This window comes from Delphinapterus leucas, chromosome 19 (assembly GCF_059928025.1).
Source record: "Delphinapterus leucas isolate spDelLeu-1000000601 "Yukka" chromosome 19, BTC_Dleu_Yukka2, whole genome shotgun sequence".
Classification (NCBI taxonomy): domain Eukaryota; kingdom Metazoa; phylum Chordata; class Mammalia; order Artiodactyla; family Monodontidae; genus Delphinapterus; species Delphinapterus leucas.
This window is the reverse complement of record NC_143147.1, coordinates 6,506,633-6,522,232: the sequence shown is the minus strand read 5'-3', so window position 1 is coordinate 6,522,232 and position 15,600 is coordinate 6,506,633. Positions and strand designations below refer to the sequence as shown.

The 15,600-nt window shown below is 58.2% G+C and overlaps 1 long non-coding RNA gene across 4 annotated transcripts in view; it reads left to right on the top strand.

Moving 5' to 3' along the window:
• Positions 1-14,272, top strand: part of LOC149744728 (uncharacterized) — a 41,990-nt gene extending 27,718 nt beyond the window's left edge. For 2 of the 4 annotated variants that reach the window (XR_016388814.1, XR_016388811.1), the window contains 3 exons: positions 295-493; positions 7,101-9,041; positions 10,622-14,272. This is a non-coding gene — a long non-coding RNA (uncharacterized LOC149744728). The remainder of the gene's footprint in view (positions 1-294; positions 494-7,100; positions 9,042-10,621) is intronic. The other 2 variants (XR_016388812.1, XR_016388813.1) reach the window with 2 other exon arrangements.
• The last annotated feature ends 1,328 nt before the right edge of the window (positions 14,273-15,600 follow it).

Sequence of the window (15,600 nt, the reverse complement as noted above, 5' to 3'; positions counted from 1 at the left end):
ACTTTTAAGCACCCCAGGCACTTTTGCCTTTGTGAGCCCCATCCTCCGTGAAAAACAATGAAAATTATCTTCTATGGCTGAATTGGTATAAAGATGAATTTTAATCTGTTCATTGTCTACTCACCTGTTCATCCGTCCCTCCCTCTTGACCCACCTGCTCACCCCATCCAGTTGTCCATCCTTCCCTTACATACACTCACCTATCTGTTCGCTCATCCATCTGTCCACATGTCCATCTGTTTTATCTCTCCATCATTTGCTGTGTCAGCCTCTACATTCCTCTCTTGTCTCTAGAGATTTTTCCAGCATCCGACCCCAACCTTCCCAGCACAAACCCCCCTCTTCACCTCCTACTGCCGACAGATCCAAGCCACCCTTCAAGCTTCGGTGGGCTTCAAGGCCCTGCCAAGTTGCCTCTTCTCCTCTCTCACTGCTCGCACCGTTCATCCTAGAAGCTGTGGGCCCGGAGCACTGCAGCTAGTGTGCCCAACGGGTAAGTTGTCCTCAGATGTCCCCCTCTGGCCTGGGTTGGAAGCTGTTCCTGAGGGTCTGTGGCTGGGCTCCTGCAGCCCAGAGAGGGGGAGTGAGCCATGATCACAGGGGCTGGAGGGGAGGGGACGAATGGAAACAGGTTGGTGCACCGGGCCTCGGTTTTCTCACTTGAAATGAGGGGGAAGAGCGCGGTGTCGTCCCCCCCGCATTCTAAGCTGGTTTCTAGACTCCCTAGGTTGCCTGAGCACCAGGGTGGTGGAGCGGGGGGGGCTTGCTCTTTCCTTCCCTCCCTGCCACTTATCCACTTAACAGCCCGGGAGGGGAAGGCCTGCTTCTGGAGGGGGCATCTCAGCCCCACTAACACTGTTAACAGCCCCTGCAGAAGCAGCGGCCACCAGGGTCGCAGTCGCTTGGCCGTTAGCCCCATCCCAACCCTCGCTCCAGCCTTAGGACATGCACTTCCTGGCAGAGCTTCTGGCCCCTCACACCAACCCCTGCAGGCCTCAGAGGCCCCCACCTCTGGTCAAGGACCGGTCGGCCTGTACAGGGCTGTGGAGAGCAAAGGCAAGGGAGAGCCTGGCAGCCGTGAGCCGGTGGCTGGACCCACGGAGCAGGTGGTGATGGCAGGTAGAGAGGTGTGGGTCGTGGGGCCAGCAACTCAGCACGGTCCCCTCTGTCCCTTTGCCAAGTAGGAGTTGTACGCTGTCCTCTGCTTTCTCCCCTCCAGCATATGTGAAGTGCCTTTTATCCAGGAGCAGCTGTGCCAGGTCAGGCAGTCAGTCAACAAACGCCCACTGAGCTAACAACCAACAAAGTTCTATCACGCCCTGCGTGCGAGGGCAAGACTTAGGCTCCCCTAATTACAGAATTCATTCATTCACCAACACGTATTTATTGAGCACCCACTGTATACCAGGCCCTGAGCACAGCAGTGAAAGAGACAAATCCTCTGGGCCTGGGGGATGAAAAATGAACATGTGAAGGAACAAATGGGACAGGCTTTGAAAGGAAAGTGCCATGCAGAATATAAAACGTGGTTTTACGTGAGACAAAGGCGGGTGGCTTCTGTGGTCTGAGGACTTGCGGGGAGGCTCTTGAGGAGGACACCTTGGAGCTGAGGCCTGGGTGGTACGGAGCCTGGTGAGCGGAGAGCTAGGGGGAGAGTGCTACAGGCAGCGGCAACAGCAAGTGCAAAGGTCCTGAGGTGGGGACGGAAACAAGGAAGCCAGTGAGAGGGAGAGAGAGAGGTGGGAGGGGGCACAGGGAGGACTGAGGGGACCCAGGGGTCTGGCTTCCTGTTACGCACAGGACAGTTGCCGGCCAGCTCAGAGCACGGGGCACGCGATCCAGCTCAGGTTTCCTGGGACCCGTCTGGCTGTACGTGGCTGGAAAGGGGCCGGCAGGGAGGCTGAGGGGTGGCTTCTGCCTGTGTCTTGGTGAGCCTCACGGGCTCCAGCCAGCAAGGAGAGCAGAGCGTGGGGATTGCTTGGACTCCCAGTCATCAGGAATTAGAAGCCTCAGGAATCTTAGAATTTGATTCCCCCAGTTAGGGCGAGAACGGGAAGCCTCGCAGCATCTTGGCCTTAGACGCTGGCAGGAAGCTCAGGGAGACCTGGTCCCTTGCCTTGCGGCCTCAGCCCCTGGGCCCACCCCGACCAGCATCCCTCGTGGGAGGGCGGCCAGTGGCCCAGGCTGCCCGCGCTGAGCGCTTCGTTAATATTCCTTTACTGGCTCCTCGTGAAGTCCTGACGAGGTGTGGGCCGCTCTCCTGCCGGCTTCGTGGAGGAAGGAACTGAGGCTCAGCGAGGGTCCGGATCCGGCCGAGCAAGCCGACCTCGGGACAGGCGGCAGAGGAGCGAGAGTGGGCTTGGCGGGAGGGGGGCCGCGTGCCTGCCCTGCCTCCGGGGTTGCGGGGGGCGGCAAGACGGTCTTGAAGGGAGGAGGCACGTCGACTGGTGTCTAATTGGGATGCTCGAGGAGAAAAACTGTTACAAGTGCTCAATTATCTTACACCGAGCCTGCTGGTGCAAGCAGAGAGCCCCAGACGTGCAAAGCTGATGTGTGTGTGTGTGTGTGTGTGGCACGCTGGTTTGGGAGCGGGAGGGATGGAGGTCCTTCCTTCTGGTTGCGAAGCCAGGAGGGTCCTCCTGCCCCACAGTTCACTCCCTCATGAGCCTCTGGTGGAGGAATTTCAGGCGTCATGGGGGACAATTTGGTGAGGATTCCAGACCCTCTCTCCTTGACGGCGCTGGGTAGAAAGGGGGGCACCCTGGGGAGGACAGACCCCCGTTTATCTCTGTCTGGATCACTACCAGCTTACCACCTTCCATGGCCCCCAGCGCCCTCCTGATAAGGTCCCGGCTCCACCGGCAGGGGTGGCGCTCGGCAGCCTGCCTCACAGCCTCCCTCAGGCCCTGCCCGCTCCCTGCTCTGATTCACTCTGATTCTTAACCAGGCCTGGGAGGTTCCTGCCGCCTGGACCTCCACCTTCCTTTTGTTCATAGCTGGAGAACTTTACGTCTTCTTTCCTGGCTTGGTTCAACTTTTCTCCTCAGTAAACCGTCTTGTGTATTTCACCTGCTGGCGGGAGTCCCTGGTACGTCCTTGGGTAAATCAACGCCTGTCAGGGCCTCACTTACCTCATCTATTCAACTGGGGCGGGGGTTGGACTGAAAATTCGGAATACTGAATTGCCTGTGCTGGGAAAGACAGGATCTCCAACCCACAGGCCCCGAGAAGGTTTCCACAGCGGTTGGCCAGAGATCAGGCACCCTCAGGGGCTCTGCCCCCAACAGAGCCTGGCCCTTGGCAGGTGGTCAGGATGAGTGAGGCAAAGCTGAACATTATGGTTTTCATTTTACAATTAAATTTTAAATTTCAAACTAAGTTTTTAAAACATGATTTCGCCTTCGCAAATATGTCTGGGAATGGAACGGTGGCTGGAAGATGGGAACCTGATGGAGAGTCATTGCTGGAGGCTCTCAGGAGCCAGCCCCAGGGACCTCCACTTCTCCATCTGTGAAATGGGAACACTGATTGTCTCCTTAGTCCTGGGGCCAAAATGAGGCCTCCAGGGACCGCTGAGCTCTATTAAAGAGGCTCAGTGTTTCTGACAGTAGCTGTAACGGTCTGGGGGTGGAATGTGTGAACAGCCCTGTACCTCAGAGGCAGGGCTGGGGGCTCCTTGGAGTCTTTCCCAATATCCCTCCCTGGTCCACGATCAGCAGCCTGGATGCAGCTGCTGGAGCCGCAGGACAGGATTCTGCTGGAGAAACGCACATGTCCCCAAAGGCCCATGAAAGCTAAAGGCTGCAGCTTGACGCTGCCAGGGGCCCTGAGACCTGCAGCCCTGGGTGGGGGCATTGTTCCATTTTACAGGTGAGCAGTGGGGGCCTCATCTGTCAGGGAAGCCGAGGAGGGCAAGGAGGGAGAGCAGAGACCTTTATGCCCTCCTGCCTTCCTGGCCTTCCTCCCTCCTTCCCTCCCTCCCTCCTTCCCTCCCTCCCTCCTTCCCTTCCTCCCTCCCTCCCTCCCTCCCTCCCTCCTTCCCTCCCTCCCTCGCTCCCTCCTTCCCTCCCTCCCTCGCTCCCTCCTTCCCTCCCTCCATCCCTCCTTCCTTCCTTCCCTCCCTCCTTCCCTCCCTCCTTCCCTCCCTCCCTCCCTCCATCCCTCCTTCCTTCCCTCCCTCCCTCCCTCCCTCCATCCCTCCTTCCTTCCTTCCCTCCCTCCATCCCTCCTTCCTTCCTTCCCTCCTTCCCTCCCTCCCTCCTTCCTTCCTTCCCTCCCTCCATCCCTCCTTCCCTCCCTCCATCCCTCCTTCCTTCCTTCCCTCCCTCCTTCCCTCCCTCCTTCCCTCCCTCCCTCCCTCCATCCCTCCTTCCTTCCCTCCCTCCCTCCCTCCCTCCATCCCTCCTTCCTTCCTTCCCTCCCTCCATCCCTCCTTCCTTCCCTCCCTCCCTCCCTCCCTCCATCCCTCCTTCCTTCCTTCCCTCCCTCCATCCCTCCTTCCTTCCTTCCCTCCTTCCCTCCCTCCCTCCTTCCTTCCTTCCCTCCCTCCATCCCTCCTTCCCTCCCTCCATCCCTCCTTCCCTCCCTCCCTCCTTCCTTCCTTCCTTCCCTCCCTCCCTCCTTCCCTCCCTCCCTCCCTCCCTCCTTCCCTCCCTCCATCCCTCCTCCCTTCCTTCCTTCCCTCCTTCCCTCCCTCCCTCCATCCCTCCTTCCTTCCTTCCCTCCTTCCCTCCCTCCCTCCCTCCTTCCTCCCTCCTTCCCTCCCTCCCTCCCTCCTTCCCTCCCTCCTTCCCTCCCTCCCTCCCTCCTTCCTTCCTTCCCTCCCTCCCTCCATCCCTCCTTCCTTCCTTCCTTCCCTCCCTCCCTCCTTCCCTCCCTCCCTCCCTCCCTCCCTTCTTCCTTCCTTCCTTCCCTCTCTCCCTCCCTCCTTCTTTCCTTCCCTCCCTCCATCCCTCCTTCCTTCCTTCCCTCCCTCCCTCCCTCCCTCCCTCCCTCCCTCCCTCTGTCCGTCCTTCCTTCCTTTCTTGGCTTGTTCACATCACCCCTTCTTCCCTCCCTTCTTTATTTCAGTGAACGTTCCCCAGCTCCTACTGTGCACCAGACAGCTTGCGGAGCGTTGGGGACAACTGGACAGACACAGGCTCTGCCCTTAGGCCCCTGCAGCTGGTGGGGGGGAATGGGGAGAGGCAGATTCTCAAGCACCTTCCAGGAACTGTGGATGACAATCCACAATTACAGCCACCAGCCCCCTCGAGTGTCCTGGGGGAGGAGCCAAGGGGCCTTGCCTGTCAGGCTCACTTGTTTGCTCCAGAGGCTTCTCCTGCCTCCCTTTTGGAACCTAAGTCAGCTCAGGTCACCCCTCAGCTCAAAACCTTCCCATAGCTCCGCCTCCCTCGGAGACAAAGGCAAAGATTTCTCAAGGCTCCGAGGAGCCCCTCCCAAGCCCCCACCCCTCTTGCCCCCTCTGCTCAGCCCTGTGGGCTTCTGGAGCTCGCCTGGCGAGTGCCACCTCAGGGCCTTTGAACATGCTGCTGGCTCTGCAGGCTGCTCTTTCTCCAGTTATCCTCACGGCCCCTCCCTCACCTCCTTCGCAGTGAAACTTTTGTGGCCCAACCTAAAATTGCACCCCCCCGGCCCCTGCTCTATTTTTCTCCATAACACTTGACATTCTAAGTCCTCTCTCAGCTTGTTTATTCCCTGTCTCCTGCACTAGAGCCTCAGCTGCTCAAGGACAGGGATTCTGTTTGTTTTGTTATTGCCCTGTCCCCAGCAGGTGGCACAGTGCCCGACACACAGTGGGTGCCCAACGACTGTGACTTGAATGAATGGATGGTTGATTGATTGATTGATGGATTGCCTCCAGGGCACCCTGCCTGCTCTAGCTGCCAGTCTGGGCTTAGCTGGAGAAGAGTGTGAAGGGCTGAGGGTGGGCAGTGGCCCTCCCTCCTCCTCTGCCCTCTTCCACCACGTCAGCCCCAAGGCCTCCACTGCGGACATTCAGGTTAGTTTGAAGTGTGGGTCTGACCATGTCAGCAGTGAGTGGCAGAGAAAGGGTTTGTACTAGGAAAGTTGAGGTCAGATGGGGGTGAGAGATGAATGAAAACACTGATGCTCTAAATGACGAAGAAAGGAAACCGATGGAAATGTAGGTGAATGAGGGGGCAGATGGATGGACAGATGGATGGGTAAATGGATAGATGAATGGGTCAATAGGTGGCTGGATAGACGGATGGACGGACGGACAAACGAATGATGGATGGGTCAGTCGATGAGCGGCGGGCGGGCGAACAGCCGGCTCGGAGGAGGCTGAGAAGAAGCAGCTATTACGTCCTGAGCGATTCCTTTGTGCCCTGCCTGCATTTCACACAATCAATCGCATTTAATTCCCATCACAACCCTGTGAGGGAGGCATCTATCTCCCCATTTTACGGACGAAAATAACCGAGTCTCAGGGATGTGAAATGACTTACTAAGGCCTCACAGCTGAGGAGAAATTGAGGCCAGATTGGTACCCAGGTCAGCTTAGCCTTAAGGGCCGCCTTGCTCTTGATGGGGTCATCACCACGCAAGCGGGCGCCCTCTGGGGACGGGCAACCCCTCTGGGCATCCCTGAAGCTCCCTCCAGCCGGCCTCTGGGGGAGGAAGTCTCTGTGAGGACCTGTAGGCTCCAGTCTGATGTTTACAGCATCGTTTGGCCCCACACGAGTGAGGTAGCGAGAGCAGCTCACCCACAGCCAGGTTGTCACCCAGCGCCCTGCCTCCAGGAAAGGGGGTGTGGGTGGGAGGGCGACAGGCGTGATTCGCGGCAGACAAAGGGAGCCTGTTTCATCCGGCCCCGCCATCCCAGGGCCGGTGCTTCAGCCAGCCCCGTAGCCTCAGAGCCCCGAGCCTCAGTGCCCAGTGGGTACAACAGGCATCCTGCTGCCCAGCTCGCTCCCTGGGATACTGGGAACGTACTGTGAGATGACGAATGTGAAGCGTGTGGCACGTAGCCGGTGCTCAGCTTCTATGACGGTGATTCCAACCAGTTCTGCCGTGTTCTGCCGGGAACTCTGGCCAAGTCACTTCTCCCTGAGCCTGTCTCCTTCTCTTTAAAACAGGGATGTGGATGCCTCCTCTGCAGCTTTATTAAGAAGATTCTGTTCGTTGAACAAAGCTTTATTTTCCCAGGTAACTCTAGGTGCTGGGAATGCGGCAGAGAATAGAACAGACAAACGTTCTTGCCTTTGGGGCGAGATAACATAACAAATAAGTAAATTACACACCATATTATGTGGGGTTTAGTGGTATAGAGAAAAGTAAAGCTGGGAAAGGGGTGATGGAGCGGGGAGGGGTACAGTTTTAAGTAAACATCCGGAAAGGCATATCCCTATGAAGAGACATGTGAATAGAGACCTGAGGCTGGTGATAAAGGGAGCCATGCGGAGATGTGGGGGAAGAGACTTCTGGGAAAGGAAGCAGCAAGTGCGAAGGCCTGGGGTAGGCAGGACCTGGTGTGTTCTGGGAATAGCAAGGAGGTGTGAGAGGAGGGGATAGGAAATAAGATCCAGAGGTAGTGGAGGTCTTGAGGCTGCGGCTGAGTTGGGAGACGTGGGAGGGTTTTGAACAGAGGGTTTCACAGGCTGCCAAGTCTGTGATGTGTGAGGAAAGGGCCATTTCTCCCCAGCAGAAAAGCCCCTCTCCTGGGCCTTTCAGAGGCTCAGCCCTGCCCTCCCGGCTCTCACCCCATCCTCTCACCCCCGGTGACCCCTGTGGAGGCTGCAGGAAGCTGACGGCTGCCCCTGACCAGGGCTCAGGCAAGGCTGGCATCAGGAGCCCACGAGCCCCAGGAGCCAGGTGGAGACAGCTCCTACATCAGCCCCTCACCTGAGACCCCCAACCTGCAAGAAGGAGACTGCGGATGGGCAGGAGGGCAGGTGCCTGGAAGCGGCTACCCAACTCCACGCCTAACCCACATAACCCAGTTCCTGTAAAGTTCAGGAACTTTATCGTTTCCATTTGGAAATGGTTTGTAGTCCAGGTTTTTCCCGAGACAGAAACCCCTAAGGACGTGCATGACACAGCCAGGCATAAACCGAAACGGTTTCTAAAGCGAAACGACAGAAATCCTTTCTCAGTCTCCCTCTGCGCTCCTCAAATGATGCTGGGGGGAGGGGTGTGCCCAAGCTTCAGAGCCCCTGAGACTGGCGAGGCTGAAAGGGCCCCCAACCAGGATGGGGGGCCCGGGTGGGGGGCAGTGCCTGCTTCACCCAGCGTGAGCTATGTGCTGACACAAAGCCCTGAATTCCGCATCTTGCTTCCCTCAGTGCACCCATTTTGTGCCTAAGCCCTGGCTCGGCTGAAGGCCCAGGAGGGATCCCAGGACAATGGTGCCCCAGCTCTGGGCACTGACCTCGTGGCCATGCATGGACAGGCTCAATCTCTGCACACCCCACATCCCGCTACACACACACACACACACAGACACACACACACACAGACACACACACACACAGACACACAGACACAGACACACAGGCACACACACAGACACACAGACACACACACACACACACACACACGAGACAAATTGACCAGAGTCCCCGCCCAGACATCTGAAGCCTGCTGAGTAAGGACAGAAGGGTCCTGGCTACTTGCACACCTCTTGTAATAATGGTACTCACTACCCCTCATGGCAGCTGTGTCTGGCTTTGAGCTGCTAGGGTCGCAGGAACGCTTTGCTCTTTCTTCTGCAGAAAGAACTGAAGAGAAAGAGGCTGAGCTTTGGCCTCCGAGAGACCTTGATTCCACACACACTGCCTGGTCCCACCGCCAGCCCTTTGTCCTAACTCTTCTCTCTGCCCCAAATGCCCTCCCCGCTCCCATTCATACAGTAATGCTGGACCTTTAGGCACCCGAGGACTGCGGGGAACTTGGACCCTGAAACTTCGTTCCTCGGGGAAGGGAGCAGTGCAGCTGTTACGAGCATCAAGTCTGGAGTCAGTTGCTTCGTGGCTGCGTGACATTGGACTTCACATCTCTGCGCCTCGGTTTCCCTCAACGTAAGATGGCCAAGATGCTCTAACTGGGAGAATGGAGATGTGGGTGGAGAGGCTGCCTGGAGAATTCAGTGTATGGGACCCAGGGATGAGCTGAATCACCCTGAGGTCTTGGGGCCTCCCCAGGAGGCAGGGGTTTTGGGTCTCCATGTTTAGCTGAGCTGCCTGCTTTGGGAATTCGAGGAGGGGGCTGCTTTCTCCACGCAGTCCACCTGCTCCATTCCAGAGCCCCTTACTGTGGACAACTCCTGCATCTTTCCGGCCTCCTGATTGGGAGGGGCTCCCCCGCCCAGACCCTCTGGTCACTCTCCCTGACTCGTCTTCTGAGTGCCAGTTTCAGGTGCTGGAGATGCTGGCTTTCCAGGGGCTTCTGGAATAGCCAGAGGCATCAGGAGCCTTGGCCCAGATGCCGGGGAGGGACTGAGACCTGCAGCTGGGTAGGAGACTCGGCATACTCGGAAATGGCGAGGCCAGGAGTGAATGTGTGAGGCCTCTCAGGGCACCCCCAATGACAACACCCCGCCCGGCCCCCAACCCCAGGGCTCAGACATCCCCTTCTTGGTCTGACCCCCTGAAGGGGCGTAGGGACACTGGAGCTTGTGCAGATAGATATGCAAGGCCCAGATCAAGGAAGGGTGAGCTTGGGGCTCTGAGGCACGTGGCCACAGGCCTAGGACTGGAGTTGTGGAGTCTCGGCAGGAGTGTGGCCGGTGGGTCCAGCACCATCGTGGTGCCGTCCCTCTGGGGGCTGCGGGCCACTCCTGTGCCTTAGGCCCCTCCTCAGAATCTTGGTCCTTAATAGCATCAAATAACGCCCAGGATTCCAAAGGAGCCAGTTATCACAGTGGCTAAAAAGCACGTTTGTGATATGCTAAGATGTGTGCTTTTTTGTGAACGCATCGATGATAATGTTGAGTGGCAGATTTAACCCCCACCATAATTTGGGGCAGAGATGGATATAAATGACGCTTGCAGAGGTCTGTAACACCAAGAGTGGGATATGAATACATCTGTGACTTTTCTGGGCGATGAAGTCCTGGGCGCTGCCGCTGGCACCAGCGTTTGCTGCCTCAATTTACAGTGGAGGGAAACGGTACATTTCAGCGGTGCCTGGTAAAAATAGTGATACTCTTCCCATCAAACACACGGCCCCGAGTTCCATCCCTGACATTCCGCCTGCTCCCGCCCGCCCTGCCAGGAAGAGCGGCGGCACCAATAATGCCACAGTCAGTGATGGACGGTGACAAGTGACGCCATCACTGGTCTGTATGGGGGCTTTGCACTGCGCCTCACGGCAGCTGTGTCTGCTCCCCCTGCGTCTTATCCTCACCACAGCCCTGCAGGGCAGGCAGTAGTACAGTCCCCATTGTGCAGAGGAAGAAACGGAGGCACAGAGAAGTTAAATGACTCGCCCAAGGTCACACAGCTTGTAAGTGACGGTGTCAGGATTTCAACCCAAGCCTGTCTGACTCCAGGACCTGTGGTCGTTACTGAATCCTCTGTGTTCAGAGGAACATTCCCTGGGGCTGGGCTGGGCTCCATGGATATGCAGCTGATTCTGTGTTTATCATCCCCATCCCTAGGCAGGCTAATGGATTCCAGACGGAGGCGATACGATTGTCCCCGTGCTGTGGATGGGCCAGCCTGGTGAGAGGGATTCCTCCAGCTCTGAACAGAGACCTGCACTGAACCTACTGCCACGATGCCAGTCGGGGTGGCGCCCTGGGGCCAAGGGAACAGGGGGGCAAAGTTGTGTCAGGACCCTATAGACCACCGGGGGACCGTGGACCTCCCTCAGACAAGCGGGTCCTCCTGGCCCCTGGCACTAGGCGAGGCTGTCCCCGAGGAGCTTCTGTGAGATTCAGGTCATCACAGAATGTTTATTAATCCCACAGACAGGATGGGGTCGGGCAGCTCCTCAGGGAATCTGGAGCTGAAGAAGCCGGTCATGGGAAGGAGTGAGGGGGCAGGTTCAGGACGGCTTTCTGGACCAGCCTCCTGGGCAGCTGAGAGCCCCAGAGTGGGGAGTCTCCCTCTCCCCTCAGCTCTGGGCTACTTTTTAAATGAATTAATGTGGCGGCGGGGGGGGACGCACAGAACCCTTGAAGGTGCTGTAGAGGCACAACGAACTCACAGAGAGCAGCTCACCTCCCTCCTGTCCCCTAACCTCCCAATTCTCTTCTTGGGAGCCAGTTTCTGGTGTCTTCCCAGAAGATTCTATCCAACACCCTAGGGTGTGTGTGTGTGTGTGTGTGTGTGTGTGTGTGTGTGTACATATCCTGCTTAAATAAAATCCCAATGATGGCATTCAATCCCCTCTGTTCTGCATTGTGCTTTTTCACTCTATCTTAAAGAATTTGCCTCATTAGATCCATTCAACAAATGTTTATTGAGCAGCTACTAAGTGCTGTCTTGTGGCCGACAGACCAGACCTCTGTCCTCATGGAGCCCAGTCCTCGCTCCCCACAGCTGTGTGCCCCCCGCACCGGTGCCATGGTGTCCTCCCCTCTCCAGGGAGCAGTGCAGAGTGGTGCTACTACAGAGCGGGAACTTCTGAGGTACGTCTTGGTACCCGTGTGCAAGCACGTCGGTGGGATGAATTCCCAGCATCAAGGGAGGTGTCCTCTTCACTTGGCCAGCTGTGGCCAGATCGTGGTTGAAATGTCAGGGCCCGGGCTGAGGCAGGGAGGTGACCCAGGATGGAGGTGATGGCGATTCTGGTGGAGCGCAAGATACGGAAGCTGGTAGTGGGACGTGTTGGGGGAGGGGAGAAGCCCCCTCTGGCCTCAGGGAGCCCCCAGTTTGAGGGGTAGGCAGGCTTGGAGAGGGACAGTGATGTGATGTGGGAAGCCTGGGAGGCTGTGGGTGCCCAGAGCAGGTGTGGGACCCAGCCGGGGAGGGCGGGGCACCAGGGAGGCTGCAGGAGCCCCCACTGTGCTGGGCGCATCCGAGCACTGTCGCCGGGAGAGCTGCGTCCTCTGTCCACTCGTCCAGTGAATCCCCCGAGGGCCTCCCAAGCGCCAGGCACCGTACTCGGGTAGCACTGTACCCATCCTACAGCAGAGGAAACGGAGGCTTGGACGGGGAAGGCAGGAGCTGAGGCCCCAGGAACCCAGTCTCCTCCTTGCCCCCACTCTGCCCCCCGTCCCTGAGAAGAGCCCAGGCTGCGGGCGCTCCTTAAATAGGAGCTTCCACCCAGACTGATCCCTGGAACTGGACCTCAGGACACCAGGGAGCTTCGTCCACCCCGTCGCTTTGTTACATTTACAAGATAACTTGAGTTAAAAAATGCTGAAGTGATAAATGCTTTCTGCACAGAGTTAAAGAACCAAATAAGGCAGCCCTGAAGCCCACCTGTCCTAAGCGTGCGAACTACTCTCGTTACTCGGAGTGGAGGTTGAGCTCTGCTGAGGTGCCCAGCGGGGGCCCACCAGGTGGGCCTGAACCCAGGACACTCAGGAAGCAGGTGTAGACGTTTGCTTCCACACGGAAGTGAATGAGGGGAGGTCTCCAAACCTCCAGGTTTTTTGCTTTGCTGATGCAAATGTATCTGTAGTTTTTCTTAACATAAATAGGATCATGTAATAGGCCCTACGCTGCCCTTGATTCTTTGCGAGGGGCCGCGAGGAAGGGGAGTCGGGGTGTCTTGGCCAATTCACTCTCTGTTGTCAGGCCTTACAGACCTACTTCTATTTCGGAGTCAGGCCCAATTCAGAGAAGAGACCGAGGCAGCGGGCTCCAGCCCTGCCCCCTTGTAGGATGGAGGAGTGAGGGGCTGGTCCTGGGGACAGAGGCCCCATCCGTGGGGATCTCGATGGGCAGGCACAGGGAAGAGGCGGGCAGTGCCTGCCTGGAGTGGAGGGGCTGGCAATTGGCTGGGTTATCCCAGCGGGGAGGCCTCCCTGGGGAAAGCTATTTTTAACTCTGAGAGCTGAAGCCACTTCCCTCTCTCCCTCTGTTGCCCTTTATTCCTGTCATCCTGGGGCCTGCAGGCCATCCCGGCCCCTCTGGAGGAAGGGAGAAGGTGAACGGGAAGGGCAGCAGGTGGCCTCACCTGCACCAAGTCCTTTACCCTCACTGTTCTGCCAGGGAAGAGGAAAGAGGTTCGGGAAGTTTGCGGGGCTTTGTGGAGGCCTTGCTGGTCTTCTTACATCCACCAGCAACCCCTCGAGGGCATGGAGAGGAGTCTTAGAACCCACCTCAAAAATCTCTCAAGTTACCAAAGGGATTATTGCCGTTGCAAAACTCGAAGTTCAGGGATGGATATAAGGGCCCCATAGGCCGTGTCTGGAGTCTGTTTCTTGCACCCTCACCTCTGCTTTCCTCTGGGTGGGGGTCCTCTCAGGTGGGCTCAGCCCACGTTGGGGCAAATGTGTCCCCAGCAGGGGACTCTATGTCCTCTGGGCATAGAGTTCCTTTCCCAGCTGATCCAGCCAAAGTCTTAGGGCCAGTTCTCCTTGGCTGGCTTTGATCACATGTCCACACCCCCAACCAATCACAGTAAAGCTCACAGCCAGGCCTGGGTCACCTGCATCCTGGGCCAGCTGCGGTCCCAGCCATCCCTCCAGCAAGCAGGTGGTAGAGGGCATGGGTAGGTGTGGGTAAGGTTCTCAGGAGAGGGGCTTAAACAGTGGGAGAATGTGGACCACTGATGCCTCCAAAGTGGCCCAGCCAGGACAGCACCCGCCCAAAGCACAGAAGGTATTGGATCCAGCGGCCTTCACCCCGGTGCTGCCCCCTGGCCTCCAGAGAGCTGCAGCTCCAGGGGCGTGGGGAGGAGGCCGCGTGCTGAGCCTGTGCAGGAGGGAAGCGTCAGCCGGCCAGCTCCAGGCTGAGATCGATGCCTGCTTCCTGGCGGGGTGGGTGGGACTCAGTGTCCTGTTTCCAGGGCTGCACTCCATTCCTGAAGTTCTGCTCTCCTCAGATCGATGCCGTAGGGTCAGCCCGGGGCCTGCAGGTGCCTGGGGACCGGGGAGCGCAGGGCCGGGAGCTCGCAGGCTGTCACTTTCTTGACCTCTCCCTGCCATCATGTCTCTGCGGCACCCCTGACAAAGGGCCTCGGCCTGCACACCTGTCATGTCTTCCCCAGGCAATCCCTTCCCACTGTTTTTGGGGCCCTGGGCTGTGAGTATGCTGGGCGGACGTTGCCCCTGCCCTCATACAGCTGACAGACCTTGGAGGAGACAGACAGTAAACGAGATGCCACAGAAAGTGGCCAGCTGGGAAGAAAGTAAAACGGGGGATGGGAGACTGTGTGCGGGCCTCTCCAAGAGGGGGCCTGAGCTGCCCCCGAAGGAAGAACAGTCTGGGGAGAGAGCCCAGCAGCAGAACCAAGCTGGCTGGCCGGTGTGTTGGGAACAGGGGGGCTGAGGAGGGGGTGCACTGGAACTTTGGTTCTCAGTCGTGCCGTGGGAGGCCATGAGCCCATTTTATGTTGCGAGGGTCTCCTGCTGAGGAAGGAGAAACCCGGGCAGGCTCCTGGGAGGAGGCAGCCCTCGGGGCTGTGGAGCTCGGAGGGGTCTTGGGGGCATCGAGGCAGCAGCCTGATGGGTGGGGTGCCCAGTTTTCACATCTCAGTCAGTGGTTAATTTATGCTGGCGTCATCGTATTAGGATACAAGTATTACAGGAGCCGGCACCTCTGAGTGTGTGGCCACTCAGACCAGTAAACCCCAGCCTGAGGGGGGCCCCTACCCACCCCACCCCTGCTCCTCATGGCTTTGTGGCCTCGGGAGCAGTCTCCCGTCTCTGGGCCTCACACTCCTCAAATGAAGGAGTGGTTCCAGATGGACCAGGGGCTCTTTGCCTCCTGGCCTGTGGCTCTGAGAATGCCCAGCTCAGCAAATGTTTTCTTGAACAGCTACTGTGTGCTCCGCCCAGGGCTGGGAGGGCCTGGGCCCCACCCTGGAGAGGAGGGGAGAATTTCAGGTTTCGGGAAAGCTGGGCACATTCAGAGGGTGCTGGGAAGGGCCGTCTGTAGCCAGAACTCCTGCTGTGTGCAGGACACCTACCTCCTCTGTCTCACTGGCTTCTCATGCAGTCCTGGGAGGGCGGGTATTTTACGGAGAAGGAAGTGGGACCTCACAGGGAACATGTCCAAGGTCCCTCTACAGGCCCTGCTTGGCCTTCCTCCACACCGCAGGGAGGTGTGATGCCCCCCCACTGCTCTGGGCAGTGCCCTGGGAGGGCCGAGAGCCCTCTGCCCACAGACCGGAAGCCCTGGGCCCCTCTGTGCTCCAGTTCCTGCACTGGGACGAGGGCGAGTCCTGCCCCCCCCCCGCCCTCCCCCTGGGAAGCTGGTTCCCCTTGTTGTGCAGTCAAGGACTGTGTGTCCAGGGAACAGCGACTGCTGGTGGGGTGCGTTTAGGGTTAGGAATTGAGTTCCCACCCAGCTGGTAGGTCGGGAGGGAGGGGTGCAGAGCCTGGAGGCCAGCAGCCTAAGGAGTTAGGCTCACACGTCTGCGGCACCTTCTTTGCTGGGTGACCTTGGGGAAGATACTCGCTGTCTCTGTGAAATGGGTCTGATGATGGCTCTGGGGGAGGCTTGGGGCCCAGGAGGATGA